This window comes from Ochotona princeps, chromosome 15 (genome assembly GCF_030435755.1).
Source record: "Ochotona princeps isolate mOchPri1 chromosome 15, mOchPri1.hap1, whole genome shotgun sequence".
In the NCBI taxonomy this organism is placed as follows: domain Eukaryota; kingdom Metazoa; phylum Chordata; class Mammalia; order Lagomorpha; family Ochotonidae; genus Ochotona; species Ochotona princeps.
In genome coordinates this window covers 55069413-55084730 of record NC_080846.1, presented here as the reverse complement: position 1 = coordinate 55084730, position 15318 = coordinate 55069413, and the positions used below count along the sequence as shown (strand labels likewise).

Below are 15318 nucleotides of genomic sequence, written 5' to 3'. Positions count from 1 at the left end.
ATCCCAGTGATGACCTGCTAGCACCAAGCCCCAGTGCAGAACACGGGGAGCATCTTCACAAATGTGTGCCCTAGTTTTAGCCAATGAAGAAGACAGAAGATGTTGTTCTATCGGCCTCTACTCAGTTGTCCTCAACACAAAATAGCCCATGTGCCTCAGTGGCAGCCATGGAGGGGCTGGATTGTTCCACACCCCTTCCCTGAGAAGCTGCTCTGCCACAGCAGTGGGCACCCTGTGAACACCTTCTAGCTCCAGGGAGCCTAAGGTTTATCAGCTTCTCTGTGGCAGGAAGACCACATCCTTCTGAAGTTCAGACATTCTGGGAGAAGCCAATGGTGCCCAGTGTTCTGAACTGTACTCCTGGGCACCAGGACCTAAGAGGTCGTCTTCTTTCCTCTCGCCCAGACCCCAGCAGGACTCAGGATCCACATGGCAGTCCCAGGGTGATACTAAAGGAGAAGTTCCTGAGAGTCCAGGCCCTGAGGAATGGATCCGCTGGGCTACGCAAGACCAAGGAGCCCTTCCTGAGCTACAGGTAGGTATGCGACCCTGAGACCAAGACCAGGCCCACCGGGGAGTGTTGGAGTTGACAGCGTGCCCAAGGTTCTTTCTGAATGAAGGTTCTACGGGCCCAGCTGACATGTCTGTCAGTCCTGCTTGTTGTCCCCATGCCTGATGGAACTCTGGGAACTCAATCAGACATGAGGTTAGAGGTGTTATATCCACCGACCACCAGTGAAGGAACGCAGCAGCCGAGTATAGAAAAGAATGGCCTTTATTCAGGGAGCTCCATACTCAGGCCTTTCTCCATCGCAATGGAGAAACAGAGAGGAACTCCAGGGCCGAAGAGGCATGCAAAGGGAGCGCGCAGGAGGTTTTTATACCCCTCCTGATACGGAAGCCCGAACGGGTCCTGCTTTGGTCCTTATTAGGTGAGGAATGCCAGCCTGAGTTTGTCATTGGTCCATCAGGGCTTCGCTGTCCTGGTGATGCGCTGGATCTCTACCTCCCCTTCCGGAACCAGCCTGAGGCCCAACATCAGACATATCAGGTCTGACGCAAATGCCACCCTTCTCCTGTAACCATGGCAACCCTCAAGCGGAAACATCATGGGAACGCCCATTTGGTGGGGAAAGGCATTACAGTTAGAGAATACAAGGGAGGAGAATTATTCATTCTGTCAAAATGTAAGTGATCCTAGAAAAAAGAAAAATACTTATTATACGTTCTATTACATTATAATATCATAATATATAATATATATAATATATAGTGTATTACTGTTATATAATATTGTATATGATATATATAACTTTCAATACATACTATATATTATAAAAGTAACCATTTATTTCATATTATATGTAGTATATTATTATCTATTATATAATATTAACTATATAAATATAATATAATATTTTATATCTCCATCTACCTGGAACATTTAGCTGCAGTACTAAGTGACTCTGAACACTGAAGAGAGCGACACTGCAATGTTTGGCTGCTTGAAGGAGAAAAGCTAAGAACTTTGTGAATAAGAACTGGCAATTTGTATCCAAAGCCTCTAAAATATTCATTCCCTTTGATTCACTAACTCTGACTCCAACTTTGACTCTCCTGATAAAAATAACTTCAACAAACGGGCAAGCATGAAGACAGACACTCATTGTAATTTTTGTAATCTTAAAAAAGAACGCAGATTAACTAAGCTTCCAACAATATAACATGTGCAAATAGAAATTTCCAACAATACGTCAATTATGATAGAGTCCTATCATGAAACATTACTGTCCTTATTAAAAATTGTCATAGAGTTTTAATATCATTTAAATAACATATGAGAACTAAGAAATCTAGGTAGATGATGGAAGATTAGATAAGCTGATATGGGGGACATTTGCAGGAAATTAGGGAAGTTATGCATTGTAACTCCACCTCTTTTTTAAAAAAAGATTTATTGATTTATTTGAAAGGCAGTTACAGAAAAAGAGAGAGAGAGAGAAACAGAGAGAAAAAAGATCTTCCATCTGTTGGGACACTTGAAAATGGCTGCAACAGCCAGAACAAGGCTGATCCAAACCAAAGCCAGAAGCTTCTTCCAGATCTTACACCTAAGAGCAGGGGCCCAAGCACTCAGACCATACTAAGCTGCCTTCCCAGGCACATGATCAGGGAGCTAGACCAAAAGTGGAGTACCCGGACCTCAAGCCAGTGCCCATACGGGATGCAGGCACTATAGACAGCTATTTTACCCACTATGCCACAGTGCCAACCCCCAATAATTCCACCTCTTGCTTGTCAATCCAGTTGGCACACTTCCCGTGATGCACCTATATTTCATCCAGGACCAGAGAGGAGATGCCATTGTGGCCATATGGGAGTGAAAATCCATGTGAAGCTACCATGAAAGTCACATAAGCCTCAGGCATACCAGTTCCCAATCACACCCCACCATGTGTGTGTATGCACTTAAGGGACCGTGAAGGGGCCACACATAGGAGTGGGCTCATGACTGCTGGGCTTCTCATGTCTGCTGGTGGCCTTTCTCAGGCCTCCTCTCACATACCCTCTCCCAAGCAGGTCTCTGGCCCTCGCAGCGGGCACCTCTCCCTGTGGTGTGGCCCTTACTCATGCCTGAATGTGCACCAACTCTCCAAACACATCCTGCTCTCACTTTTGCCCCTTATTTTACACCTTAATTATGCCTCTGCTTTGAACACTGATCTCTGCAGGGGCAAGAACCTGAACTATAAGATTGGGTTACCTACTCTTGTAACGAGGGTCCTGCAAAAAAGTTTATGGACAAGGAATTAAAAGATAAGCTTGTTTTAACTATGTTTGAGACACATACGCAATTTCAAAAATTCATGAAAACTGTGTCATGAAAAGAGGTACATGAACTTCAAAAAACGCACCGAAGTAAGCTTATCTTTTAACCTTATTTTTCACAGATTTTCTGAAATACCCTCATATGGTATGTTTTCAAAAATGAGGAAATCAGACCGGGTGTAAGTCCTAAGAGAAGGGGCAACAGAGAAAGATGAGGCCACAAAGGCAGGAGAAAGGCTGGCAAGGTAGAAAGAGAAGTAACCGAGGCTGGACAACAAGGGGTACATGGGCACCAAGATCCAGCAGGCAGCTGGGCCACGTCCTTGTCATTGCCTTGGAGGCCCAGGCAAGGAGCTGGCACGGCATGCCTTCCACCTCAACCTGCTAGCCAGAACAAGCTAAATGGTGAATCCAAGGTCAAGGAGCAAGCAAGAAGCTCCACCCACGGTGGGAGGGCACTGGCACAGAGAGCTGTCTTCTGCTTCTGTGGGTGGTGGATGACATGAATACGTTGGTTTATACATTTAAGTGCTGCACTCATTGACAGTCTAGCATGAGCAGTGTGTTAGCTTCTAGAACTGGCATAGCAAAAGTTGAGAGGATCAATGTTTTTGGTTTTGAGCAACAGAAGAAGAGAGAAACAAAGACATAAATAGATCTTCCATCCACATATTCAGTCCCCCAAATGTCTACAGTGTCCAGGCATGGGTCTGGCTTAAGTCGGAAACCATGGTCTTCCTCCTTGTCTTTCATATGGATGACAGGGGTCAGGTATTTGGGCCATCGTTGCCTGCTTTCCCAGACACATTTCAGGGAGGTCCTGGATTCCAACTGATTGTAATATGGGATCCCAGCATCACAGGCAGCAAAGGTTTTTTTTTTTTATTTTTCTTTTACACTTATTATGCCATGACTTCATAGGGAATGGGTTTCAACAGCTCAGGGTCCTTCCAGTTGGCTCTGACAAAGTGGGCTTCTCTGGGTGGAGCATGCTGGGCTTTAGTTGAACCCAGGTACCTTTCCCTCTGGCTTCTTCCTTTTTCTGACCATTTTCCTTCCCTCTTTCAGGAAGCTGTCTTGACTCTTAGAATATTTAATTTGTTCAATGCACACATTTACATTTATTCTCTTGGCAAGAATTTTGCCCTTGACTTGTTTACAACTATGCCAACAGCATGCTGGGTAATATTGTAGACTCTTCCAGTTTTGCCGTGGTAACATTTGTGGGGCATTCCTTCGTGAATAGTACCCATTCCCTTGGTGTCTTCAATGTCACTTTCCTTGTAAATCTGCATGTATGGGGCCAAAGGAACAACTCCATGTGGCCTAAAAGGCCTAGAGAACATGTAGTAGGTGCCTCGTTTCTTTCCCTTTCCCTTCAGTATCTTGGCTAATTACTGAAGATGGTGGCTGTGGCCAAAAGTCATTCTCTTTCTAATCAAAAGGCAGGAGAGTGAGTCTAATGGGGAACAGAACGCACAGTAGAGGAAACCCGTGAAACCTGGGGCAGCCTCAACCCCACCCCACCCTTGCTCCTGGAGATGCTGCAGAGGCCACAGCTCCAGGACCCTGCCTCCTGATGAGTCCTCAGCTGAGGACAGACTGGGAGACGCTGCACAGGACAATTTGTTTCCCTTTTCCTCTTCATGAGGGTAGGTAGTGTAGCAAGTGCAAGGACTGTCCAGCACTGTCTGCGTGTCCCAGGAAGCTGTCAGTGTCCACCATGACCTTTGTCTGTCCTTCCCATGAATCCACACTGAATACGAGGTACAAAGATCAGCATGAAACCTCAAGCAAGTCAGAGTGGACAATGTTGGTCACTTCACGCTTCCCAGGAGCCAGGCAGCCTGGGACCCCACAGCAGCCCTGGATCCACCTTCCCGTCCCTGTTCAACCTAAGATGCGCACTGGTTCAGAAATGGGAAGGAACAAGGAATTCTTCCAGGAGAGTACCAAATACCGAGATGTGCTTTGCTTCTGGGTCACGGCTTGGCTTCATTAGGAAGCAGCCGAGAGCCCTGGAGCTTCCTCCTCCCGGCCTCACTGGGTACTGATGCCCACCACCCAGCTTTACTCCATCAATGCCCTCATCCTTCCCAGTGTCTGGTAATCACCATGGTGACTTGAGATCAGTGTTATCTTATTTCTACATCTGAGAGAGAACATGTGGTACTTGATATTCCATGTACAGCTTATGTCATCTAACATAACAGCCTCCGGATCCTCCCATTTGAACTGAGAGGAGCTGGTAAGTTCCCAACATAGAGAAAAGATAAGCAGCTGGAACCGCCTGACTGGATCAGTTTACAGTATACCCATGTGTTGCACAGCAGCCATAAAAATGTGCAAGTTTTATTTGCTAATTTACATATTTAGTTAAAACTGTTATTAGTTTAAAATTAAATGAATATTACTTTTTCATTGAAAGTGAGAGAGAGGAAAATGCTGCCCAAGCTGCCCAGTGTCACAGAGCAGGTGCTACAGACCCCGTCTTCTTGCAGGAAACAGTATCCAGGATACAACAGAGTGGGGTTGTAGGGGGAGTTTATGGCTTTTTGGTTGAGAAGGTTAAGCATCCCAGGGTCCATGCCAGAGTGTCCTGCTAATGTGCAACCCGGAAGATGGCAGTGACAGCTCAAGTACTTGAGTTTCTGCCGCCCATGAGGAAGACCTTGGTGGAGTTCCCAGCTCCTGGTGTGGTTTCCACCTGGCCCAGCCTGGCTGTTGTAGGCAGGTGGGAGTGAAACAAGGGGTAAGAATCAATCAATCATCTATCTGTCTATCTATCGTCTATCTCTGTCAAGCTCTCTGACTTTGAAACAATGTTTTTTAGAGATGACAAAGCACACCCAGCACAGATGTGTGTGAAATGTGAGTGCAGAGGGCGCCATCATGAACAGACGCTGCCAGACTACACTCAGGATCCCCTCTCTCACTGCTGTTTTCCATCCCTGCTCCTCTGCATGCTGCCCCATGTAACAAGCTGCCCTCAGGGTCCCACAGCCCCTGCTAGCAAGCTGTTTGTAAGCCAGCAATCACACTGAGTCTAAAATGGCTGTTTCAGGCATTTGAGAAGTAAATCAGTGAGGGAAAGATTCCCTCTCCTCTCTCTCACTCTCTCAATCGCTCTCTCTCTGTCTTTCCCCTGCTATCCTTCACTCTCTGTCACTCTGCCTTTCAAATTGGTTAATTAAGAAAAGCAAATCTGAGGGATGACATGTTGGCATAGCAGGTAAAGACGCCACCTGTAATACCTACATCCTCCAGTTCCATCAGAACACAGAAAAGAACCAATCAGATAGGCAAGATGTCAATTTTAATATTGCAACATAAGAAATATCTTGGGCCTGGTGCCGTGACCTAGCAGCTAAAGTCCTCACCTTGAACATGCTGGGATCCCATATGGGCACCGGTTCTACTCCCGGCAGCCTGGCTTCCCATCCAGCTCCCTGCTTGTGGCCTAGGAAAGCAGTCGAGGACGGCCCAAAGCTTTGGGACCCTGCACCTGTGTGGGAGACCCAGAAGAGCTCCCAGCTCCGGATCAGCACAGCACCAGCCGTTGTGGTCACTTGGAGAGTGAATCATTGGACAAAAGATTTTTCTCTCTGTCTCTTCTCCTCTCCGTATATCTGACTTTGCACTAAATCTTCAAAAACAAAAACAAAAACAAAAAAAAGAAATCTCTTGGAGGTCAGTAGGTCAGTAGAGCAAGGTGATGATAAGACCCTCTCCTAATCATCTCCCCACAGAGACACCATAATTGGCATCCAATGAATCTAACAAACAGCTGTTTATACACTGATCTACGTTTACAGGAGATAGGGAACCAGGTGGTGCCTGGTTTTAGTGTAATTACAAGAGCACACGGGACAACATGTTGCTCCTGTAGTACACAGTGCATCCCCTGACAACAGGCTTGACTGCCTCATGGTGTTGGACATAGCTGGAGCCCTCATCCTCTTTCTCAGAGTATCATGTGACTTTGCCCTCCAGCTGTTGTGGAATAGGAGCTTAAGAAACACTATTGAAAGGCCTGCCATGGTAGCCTAGTGGCTCAAGTCCTTGCCTTGCATGTGCTGGGAACCCCTGTGGGTGTCGGTTCACGTCCTAGCTGCTCCACTTCGCTTCCTGCTCCATGTTTGAGCCCTGAGAAAGCTGTCAAGGATCACCCCAAAGCCTTGGGACCCTGCACCCACTTGGGAGACCCAGAGAAAGCTCCTGGTTCCTGACTTCAGATCAGCTCAGCCCTAGCTGTTGTGGTCAACTGGGGAATGAACCAGTGGGTATAAGATCTTTCTCTCTGTCTCTCCTCTTTGTAACTCTGACTCTCCAATAAAAACAAACAAATCTTTTTCAAATCCCATTGAATTTAGAATAAAAATAAAAGTGATGAAGATAATCTGCCCCTTGTTCCTAGAGAAAGATCTGGAAGCTGGAAGACACTGTGGATGAGCTGAATGAAGATTTCTTCTGGCTCAGTGCCCAGGCCCTGGAGCTGCAGAAAGAGGACACTGAGCCAGAGAGACTGTGCCCAGGGGAAGGCAACACCTTTGTGGTAAGCACAGCAGACAAACTTCCTAGCTATTGAGATGTTTACAGGTAGGACCCATGTTTGAGACCAGAACAACCAGCTCTGGCCACAGTGTCCACCAGCCCAAATCAGGCACTGCAGCTATGGAGTGGGCACGACTAAGCCAGGAGGATGGCAGGGTCCATGCCCTCAGTGTCAGGGTGCAGCTCACTCAGTGTCAGCTCATAGCTGCAGAGACTGCAGGAAGGCATGGAAGTGGAGCGACGAGAGCAGTCATTGAGGATGTGGCATCCGAACAATGCGTGCTCTTGCCCCTGGAGGACCACCAGCCGCACCTGCTGAGCTCAGTGCCGATGCATCTGCTAGACCAACAGCCAGTTTGATTACTGTAGGACTGCACAAAACACTGTCTATCCTGGCTGCAGTTTCTGGTACTTCCTGGCACTGTCGTCTCCTCTGTGTGTCTAATCTTCTCTCTGTCCAGGAGACCCCCTGCAACAGTGACCTTGGGGTGGGGTCAAGGAGTCAGGGGCTGAGTTTTCACCTCAGAGGAGAGAGCCAGGGTGCTTCCTGGTTCAGAGAGCTCCATGAGAATGTCCTGGTGTTGACATCAGGAGGTCTGGGCTATCCAGTCTTGGGGCAACTGACCTTTCAGACAAGGCACCCACGCTCCCCAACAGCTAAGGGGAAACATACCCTATGAGCACACGAACATGGCAGGGCCACCAACACCCGTGTGAGCTGCACGGACTATTGCCCTGGGCCATGTAGGATCCCTGAGTCCCCAGGGGCATCAAAGCTTGACCCAGACACACCTTGATCATGGGTCCTCATCTCAGTGTGCGCACTGTCTTGCCCTGAGCTCTTTTTGGACTCCCTTCAAAGAGTTCCTTTGAGCTCCACCCTTCCGGCCTCAAACAGGGAGCTCCACTGTGGAGGACCAGATGCAGGGCCTGTCCTGAGGCTTCACCCAGGAGAGCTTCACTCTAGAAAAAAACATCTTCTATGTAAATGTCCATGTTGTTAAGGAAGGAATAAGCAGGATGAGATGAGAGGGTATAAAACACAGTCAGGTTCAATGATTCTATAATTGTTCCACATCCTTCATCATGACAGTTGTGCAATGGCCTCATTGGCTGTTGCTGTGCCTTCATGTGGCAACATAAACCAGAAGACACCAGGCCCTGGAGGAAGCTCACGGGCATTCCTCAAGTGTGGCAGGTGTTTGGTGCCTCGTCAGGATCAGAGGGTCGAGCCCCAGGGCAGAGGAAGCTGAGAGCTCCCAGGGTCACCTCTCTTTCTCAGGTTGCTGCCGGCATCTCACCCAGAGTATGGCAGGATGGCAAACTTGACCCAGCTGAACTGGACAGCCCAGGCAAAGAGAAGCTGGAAACTCCAGCCCTACAGAGTGAGCAGGCCTTGGTGCTGGAGGTGAGGAGGGTCCACCTGGCCCAGCAAATTGAGAACCTGGAGTGGGAGCTGTCTCTACTCCTCCAGGCGGTAGCTGGCAAGGCTAGCCTCAACAGCCCTGAGTCCCACAGGACAGAGCAGTGGCCACCTGTGGGAGGTGCCTTTCCCACTAAGGAGACAACTAGATGCTCCTGGCAGGTCTGAAGAGCTCCATGCACTACTGCTTGCCCCCTGGGCTGTTGGTGGTGTGCCAGAGCTGCAGTGTGGGCTGGTGACGGCTGGTCCTGTGCGGAGCATCTGGGCCACCGTCAGAGCCTAGTCCACTACACCTACTGGACTCTGCCTTTGTCCCTTTTGCAGTGGGGACAAATAAAGTCATGTGGTTTGAGGGACTCTGTGTATACTCCATTCCCAGCCTGTCCCGTATGTGTTCTCTTTGGGCACTAAACCAACCAGTCCCACAGTCCAGGATGCTGGAAAACTGCCACCTGGACACCTGGCTGCAGGCTGGGTGGGGCCTGGGAATGTAGGCACAGCCACATCACAGCCATACCCCATGTTCCATCCCTTGTCTCTGCTGGACCTCCAAAGCCCCCAGCGTGTTTGTGGGGGGGCCTCGTGTCCACGTTCCCACCCCCGGCTCCTCAAACCCCAATCTCTTTGGTGGCAGTGTCTACGGGCCCAGTCTCCCAAGCCACACTGAGGCCTCCCATGCCCAATGCAACTCCCTGGAGACAGCCAGGAGCCACTTGCAGCTCTGCCCCCAGGACACCTGTGCTCACATCTTTGTGGCTTGTGAGAAGGTCCTTGCTCCCCTGCCCTGCCCACGTGAGGAGCTGCTTCACCTGGATGTGGTTCAGTCAATGGCATTCAGACCCCTGTCTTCACCAAGCCCTTCCCTGCCACCTGGGCTGCTGATTGCCACCTGGGCTGCCCTCTGCAATGAGCTCCTCAGAGGGCAGAGGAGAGTCTCGCCCACCCACATCACAGGAGCTCACAGAGATAAACACAGTCTCACAGACACACACACAGATGTGCACCCACACACAGCATGCATTCACAGACACACACTGATATGCAATCATACAGACACACATGTACGCTCACACACTGCACACATTCACAGGCACGCACAGACACACAATCACACACACAGATGTGCACCCACACACAGCATACATTTACAGGCACACACAGATGCACAGACACACAGAGATATGCACTCACACAGCACGCATTCACAGGCACACGCTGATATGCAATCATACAGACACACATGTATGCTCACACAGGCACACACGGACACACAATCACATACACAGATGTGCTTCCAGCTACCTGTGACTGCTGCTCACTGTGGCCCCATTCCTGGTCCTCCCATGGGAAGTATGAAGTGGGAACCCAGGAATGAGGGTTCACGTGAGGAGTAACCAAGATACTGCAACCAAAGCTCCAGCTCCAGGCGGGCAGTGGAACGGTTAAACATACTTTGACAAAGTGATGTTAGATGTTCTATCTTTGCCTCCTCTTTGGGACTTAGGAATGGGGGACTTAGGAACCTCAAAGTCAGGCTGGCAACAGTGCAGCCAGGATGGGGCCCATCTGCCCTCAGGCAGCCTTGTCGCGACTACACCAGTGATGAGGGCCACTGGTGTCCCCGGTCCACTGGTGATAACCACCAGAGACAGTGCATCCCTGAGCTGACGGTTCATCATCACGCACTGACCACCATCGCAGGCATCACCCTCCTACAGAGAGGAGGGGCCTGCGCTGAGACTCACAGGACACCATCACATGGCAGTGGACAAGTAATGGAGACATTCTGCTTTGCACATGGGCTAGGCTGGGAGGTGCAGGGCTGGGGATCTTGGGTGCCAGCTTCACAAGGTTAGAGCTGCAGCCAGAGCCTGGCCAGGCTCCCCGTCAGCCCCCATGCTGCCCGGCTGAGGGGCTCTGAGGGAGTGAGAGGCCCTGCAGCTGTCTCCCTCGCAGGAAAGCAGGAGTCGTGAGCAGTGCTTGCTCTGAGAGCCACAGTTGAGTTACAAAGCCTACGCAACTGGCTTACTGCCCCGTTCTTCTAAAAGATACGAAAACCGCGAGTTCAGTTGGGCCCAAAGATCTTGAAACCCTTGAGGAGTTTTTTCATCATAAACATTTTTCATGAGCTTTTTGAAAAGTCCCTGAGAGGCCTGAATTTAAAAATTCTTACACAAAAGAAATCCACCTTTTAACCTTTTTCTTTGAAGTGTTAGAAGTACTTTTGCACGTGTGATTTAATAACGGGGACAAGTTCTGAGAAACGTGTAGTGAAGTGATTTCCTCCTGTGTGAACATCCTGGGATGCCCTCCACACCTGGATAGCATAGGTCAGTCCCTCCAGGTGGCCTCTGGGTGCCATCAAAACTCATAGGAGTCTTTTTAATGCAAATTACAATAAAAAGTAATTCACCCGTCCGTAGCATGGCGTTTGTTATCAAGTGTGTGCGTGCAGAGAAGCGGAGATGCTGTACTTTCTTTTTTTTTTTTTAAGATTTATTCATTTTATTACAGCCAGATATACACAGAGGAGGAGAGACAGAGAGGAAGATCTTCCGTCCGATGATTCACTCCCCAAGTGAGCCGCAACGGGCCGATGCGCGCCGATCCGATGCCGGGAACCAGGAACCTCTTCCGGGTCTCCCACGCGGATGCAGGGTCCCAAAGCATTGGGCCGTCCTCAACTGCCTTCCCAGGCCACAAGCAGGGAGCTGGATGGGAAGTGGAGCTGCCGGGATTAGAACCGGTGCCCATATGGGATCCCGGGGCTTTCAAGGCGAGGACTTTAGCCGCTAGGCCACGCCGCCGGGCCCGATGCTGTACTTTCATACAGGTGGCAGTGCATGGGGTCTATTTACATCTACAGCACCACACAGAGAACGGGAGAATGAGTCGTGACATGGTAATGGCCAGGACGTCACCAGGCAGTGTATGTGGCCTGCTGTTGACTGAAACGTCCTTATGGAGTGTGACTGTACCTATTGCATTGGCTATTGAAAACGTAAACTGAGACACATGTGAATGAAGGTGCAGTGTGCAGTGATGGGATCTCACAGCCCTGCACCCGCAGCAACAGAAGGCGTGTGTGTGGTAAGAGAATTCTCAGGAAACTTCGGTGCCAAGTCTGCAGGTACGCACTCGCCCGCTAGATGGCGTGCGCAGCGCCAGACTCCGCACTGACTTGAAAATGGCTTTCCCGCGAAGCGAGGAAAATGTTCAAATTCTTCCTTTGAGGCGAAAAGCTGTCAAACACCACGAGATCAAAGCGTGGAGCACGAGCAGCCCGAGAGCCCCGGGCCAGGCTGCCTCTCCGTTTAAAGACCACAACTAGCCAGGACGCGAACTGGTAGCCATATGGCATTCTATCAAGTTTGTTGAAAAACTGAATTCATTGAAGAAAATATGTTGACATTTGCATATCTGGAGCTAATGATAAAGGAAAAAATGATTTGTAATCATGTTAGTAATTACTACTTTTTTTTTCTATTTTATACTTCTGCTGACAGCTAACTCAGGAGCTGGTATAGTGCACAGGTAGTTAAGAGGTTTTGAGTTTCAGCTGCATCATTTTAGGTCCAGCTTTTTACAAATGCATGTGGGAAAGCAGCTATATTTGGAAGCCCACTGTGTCCTGCAAATTCCTTCCTTCTTTTTTTTTTTTTAAAGATTTTATTTTTATTACAAAGTCAGATATACAGAGAGGAGGAGAGACAGAGGAAGATCTTCCGTCCGATGATTCACTCCCCAAGTGAGCCGCAACGGGCCAATGCGCGCCAATCCGAAGCCAGGAACCTGGAACCTCTTCCGGGTCTCCCACGCGGGTGCAGGGTCCCAATGCATTGGGCCGTCCTCGACTGCTTTCCCAGGCCACAAGCAGGGAGCTGAATGGGAAGTGGAGCTGCCGGGATTAGAACCGGCGCCCATATGGGATCCCGGGGCATTCAAGGCGAGGACTTTTAGCCGCTAGGCCATGCCGCCGGGCTCCAAATTCCTTCCTTCTTGAGCTGTACTGTTTGTACATGGATGTGTCTACTCATTAAGGTATGTTATAAGGAAATATTTCTTTGATGATAACTCGAAGGGTGAATTATTTAGTAATAGCAACAGCAGCAACATTTCGATTTACTAAGTAGCTAATCAAGCAGCAGGGCTTCCTCCATCACAGATAATACCTTCACTTGTATGACACCAATAGTTTATTTGAAGTAGCAAAAACTCATTGTCCTCAGAAACTACACCCTCACCTCAGGGTCTGATTACCAAGTCATGGCACATCTGGCATTTGCCAAAATACTCTGAGCACCTGCTTCGTGTTAAACTTTTCCAGTTATGCAATATTGTTTCAATCATCACTTTTAAATTGTGGATTAGTAGACTTCATCACAGTTTTTTTATATTTATATTTAGCAGTTTATACTGTTCAAGTGAGATTTTACAGAACTTCGTGCTTTTTAGGATAATCAAAACAGACTTATAACTCTTAGAATTCTACCAAGCCATATATTAACCATTGAAGAGTAGAACAGTCTTAGGAGGGGTGTGCAGAGAAGTCTCCAATAACTCATCTAGTGAGGAGTAACTGAACCTTGTGTCCTACCTAGTGAGGTCTAGGAAAAGCCAAGCTGACTTTTCCTGTCGGTTCAGCTTTCTGTATTAGTCTCTCTGACTATCTGAGCTCATTTTGCGGCTCCTGAGTGACCCTGATAGTCAAAGCAAGACAGGACAGGGAGCCAAAGCTCGAACTAAGTAAGGACCAGAGGAAGCTCCTCTCCTGAGTTCAGAAGGAAAATTACAATTCTTTTCTCTCTGAGGACCACCCAGGGCTCCTGGCTGTTGCTCTGATGGCACAACACCCTATGACGAAGGTTCTGGGCTGCTTCAGTCCCATGTGGGAGATCTGATAGGAAATGGCTCACCTGAGTTCTCGGCTTATGAGGGCGCTCCAATTCCCTGTGATCTCCTGGCAGTTGGGATATGGTCCTTGGTGCCCATACTGACAGTCCTTGATGAGGTATCCACTGCTTCTGTGGCCAAAACACTCGGGAGGTTTCCAGGGGTCTCTGGGACTAGGATACAGACCTCCTCTTGTCTTCCTGTTCTGCTCTGGGGTCCCTCCTGCTCTGTGCGTATGATCTCCTGTTAAGAGGCTGTCAGGATCATTCTTGCATCCCACTCTATGTCTCTATAGTTTTTGCTAATGTCTAATGCGGTTAAGAATCTGTTCTCTATAAGTCACCTGTTACAATCTTAATAGATTATACTTAACATCTTCCTCACACACTCTAAGAAGATGGAAGATTTCTCTGCCCTCCTGATCTATTGCAGAATAAAAAAGGTTATTAAAAGCATATCAGAGGCCCGACGGCGTGGCCTAGCGGCTAAAAGTACTTGCCTTGAATGCCCCAGGATCCCATAGGGGCACCGGTTCTAATCCCGGCAGCTCCACTTCCCATCCAGCTCCCTGCTTGTGACCTGGGAAAGCTGTCGAAGACGACCCAAAGCCTTGGGACCCTGCACCCGCGTGAGAGACCTGGAAGAGGTTTCTGGTTCCCGGCATCAGATCGGCATGCACCGGCCCGTTGCGGCTCACTTGGGAAGTGAACCATTGGATGGTAGATCTTCCTCTCTGTCTCTCCTCCTCTCTGTATATCCGGCTTTCCAATAATAATAAAAATCTTTAAAAAAAAAAAAAAAAGCATATCCGGCTTTTCAGTTCTTTGATGCAGTTCCTCTGGGGATTCCATCCTGTCTATGGAGCAGCGCTGTATTCGAGGGAGTTGTTCACCTCTGAGGTCAGAGGAGTCGTAGGGAAACCCACACTTTTTCATGGAAATCCCTCAGCAAAGTCTAGAGACAAGAACATAACCATTGCCCTGGGTTTTAGTGTTCTAGGATTCCAGTCGTTACTTATTGTATCTACACAGGAGTTTGTAAGGTCTTATCAGAAAATGTAGAAAAATGTTTATCAACAGGTGTATTCAAGTCTCCTTGTGGCCAATTTTTTTTTTAAGATTTATTTATTTTTATTGGAAAGGCGGATATACAGAGAGAGGAGGAGAGACAGAGAGGAAGATCTTCCATCCAATGGTTCACTCCCCAAGTGACCACAATGGCGGGGAGCTGAGCCAATCCGAAGCCAGGAGCTTCTTCCGGGTCTCCCACATGGATGCAGGGTCCCAAGGCTTTGGGCCGTCCTCAACTGCCTTCCCAGGCCACAAGCAGGGAGCTGGATGGGAAGCAGGGCCGCTGGGATCAGAACCTGTGACCATATGGGATCCCGGGCATGCAAGGCGAGGACTTTAACCACTATGCTATCGTCCCGGGCCCCCAACTTTTAAAAATTAGTGTTAAAGGGCAAATTTTTAACAGTGTTATCACATATGGTCTCTCATTGATTATTGATTCATAGGTTACATCACAGTATCTTATTGCATGTGGTACAGACAGTTTGAGGATGTAATAATATTATAATTTACAGATATTGTTTTTAGGTTTGACATCATTTTATCTTT

At 48.5% G+C, this 15318-nt stretch overlaps 1 long non-coding RNA gene and 1 pseudogene across 1 annotated transcript; one reads left to right on the top strand and one right to left on the bottom strand.

Moving 5' to 3' along the window:
• Positions 1-3731: 3731 nt before the first annotated feature.
• Positions 3732-4554, bottom strand: LOC101525486 (large ribosomal subunit protein eL21-like; annotated as a pseudogene).
• Positions 4555-7251: 2697 nt separating this feature from the next.
• On the top strand, positions 7252-9162 carry LOC131482129 (uncharacterized). Its single transcript, XR_009246769.1, has 2 exons — positions 7252-7384; positions 8666-9162. It is a non-coding gene; the product is annotated as an uncharacterized LOC131482129 (long non-coding RNA).
• Positions 9163-15318: the final 6156 nt, after the last annotated feature.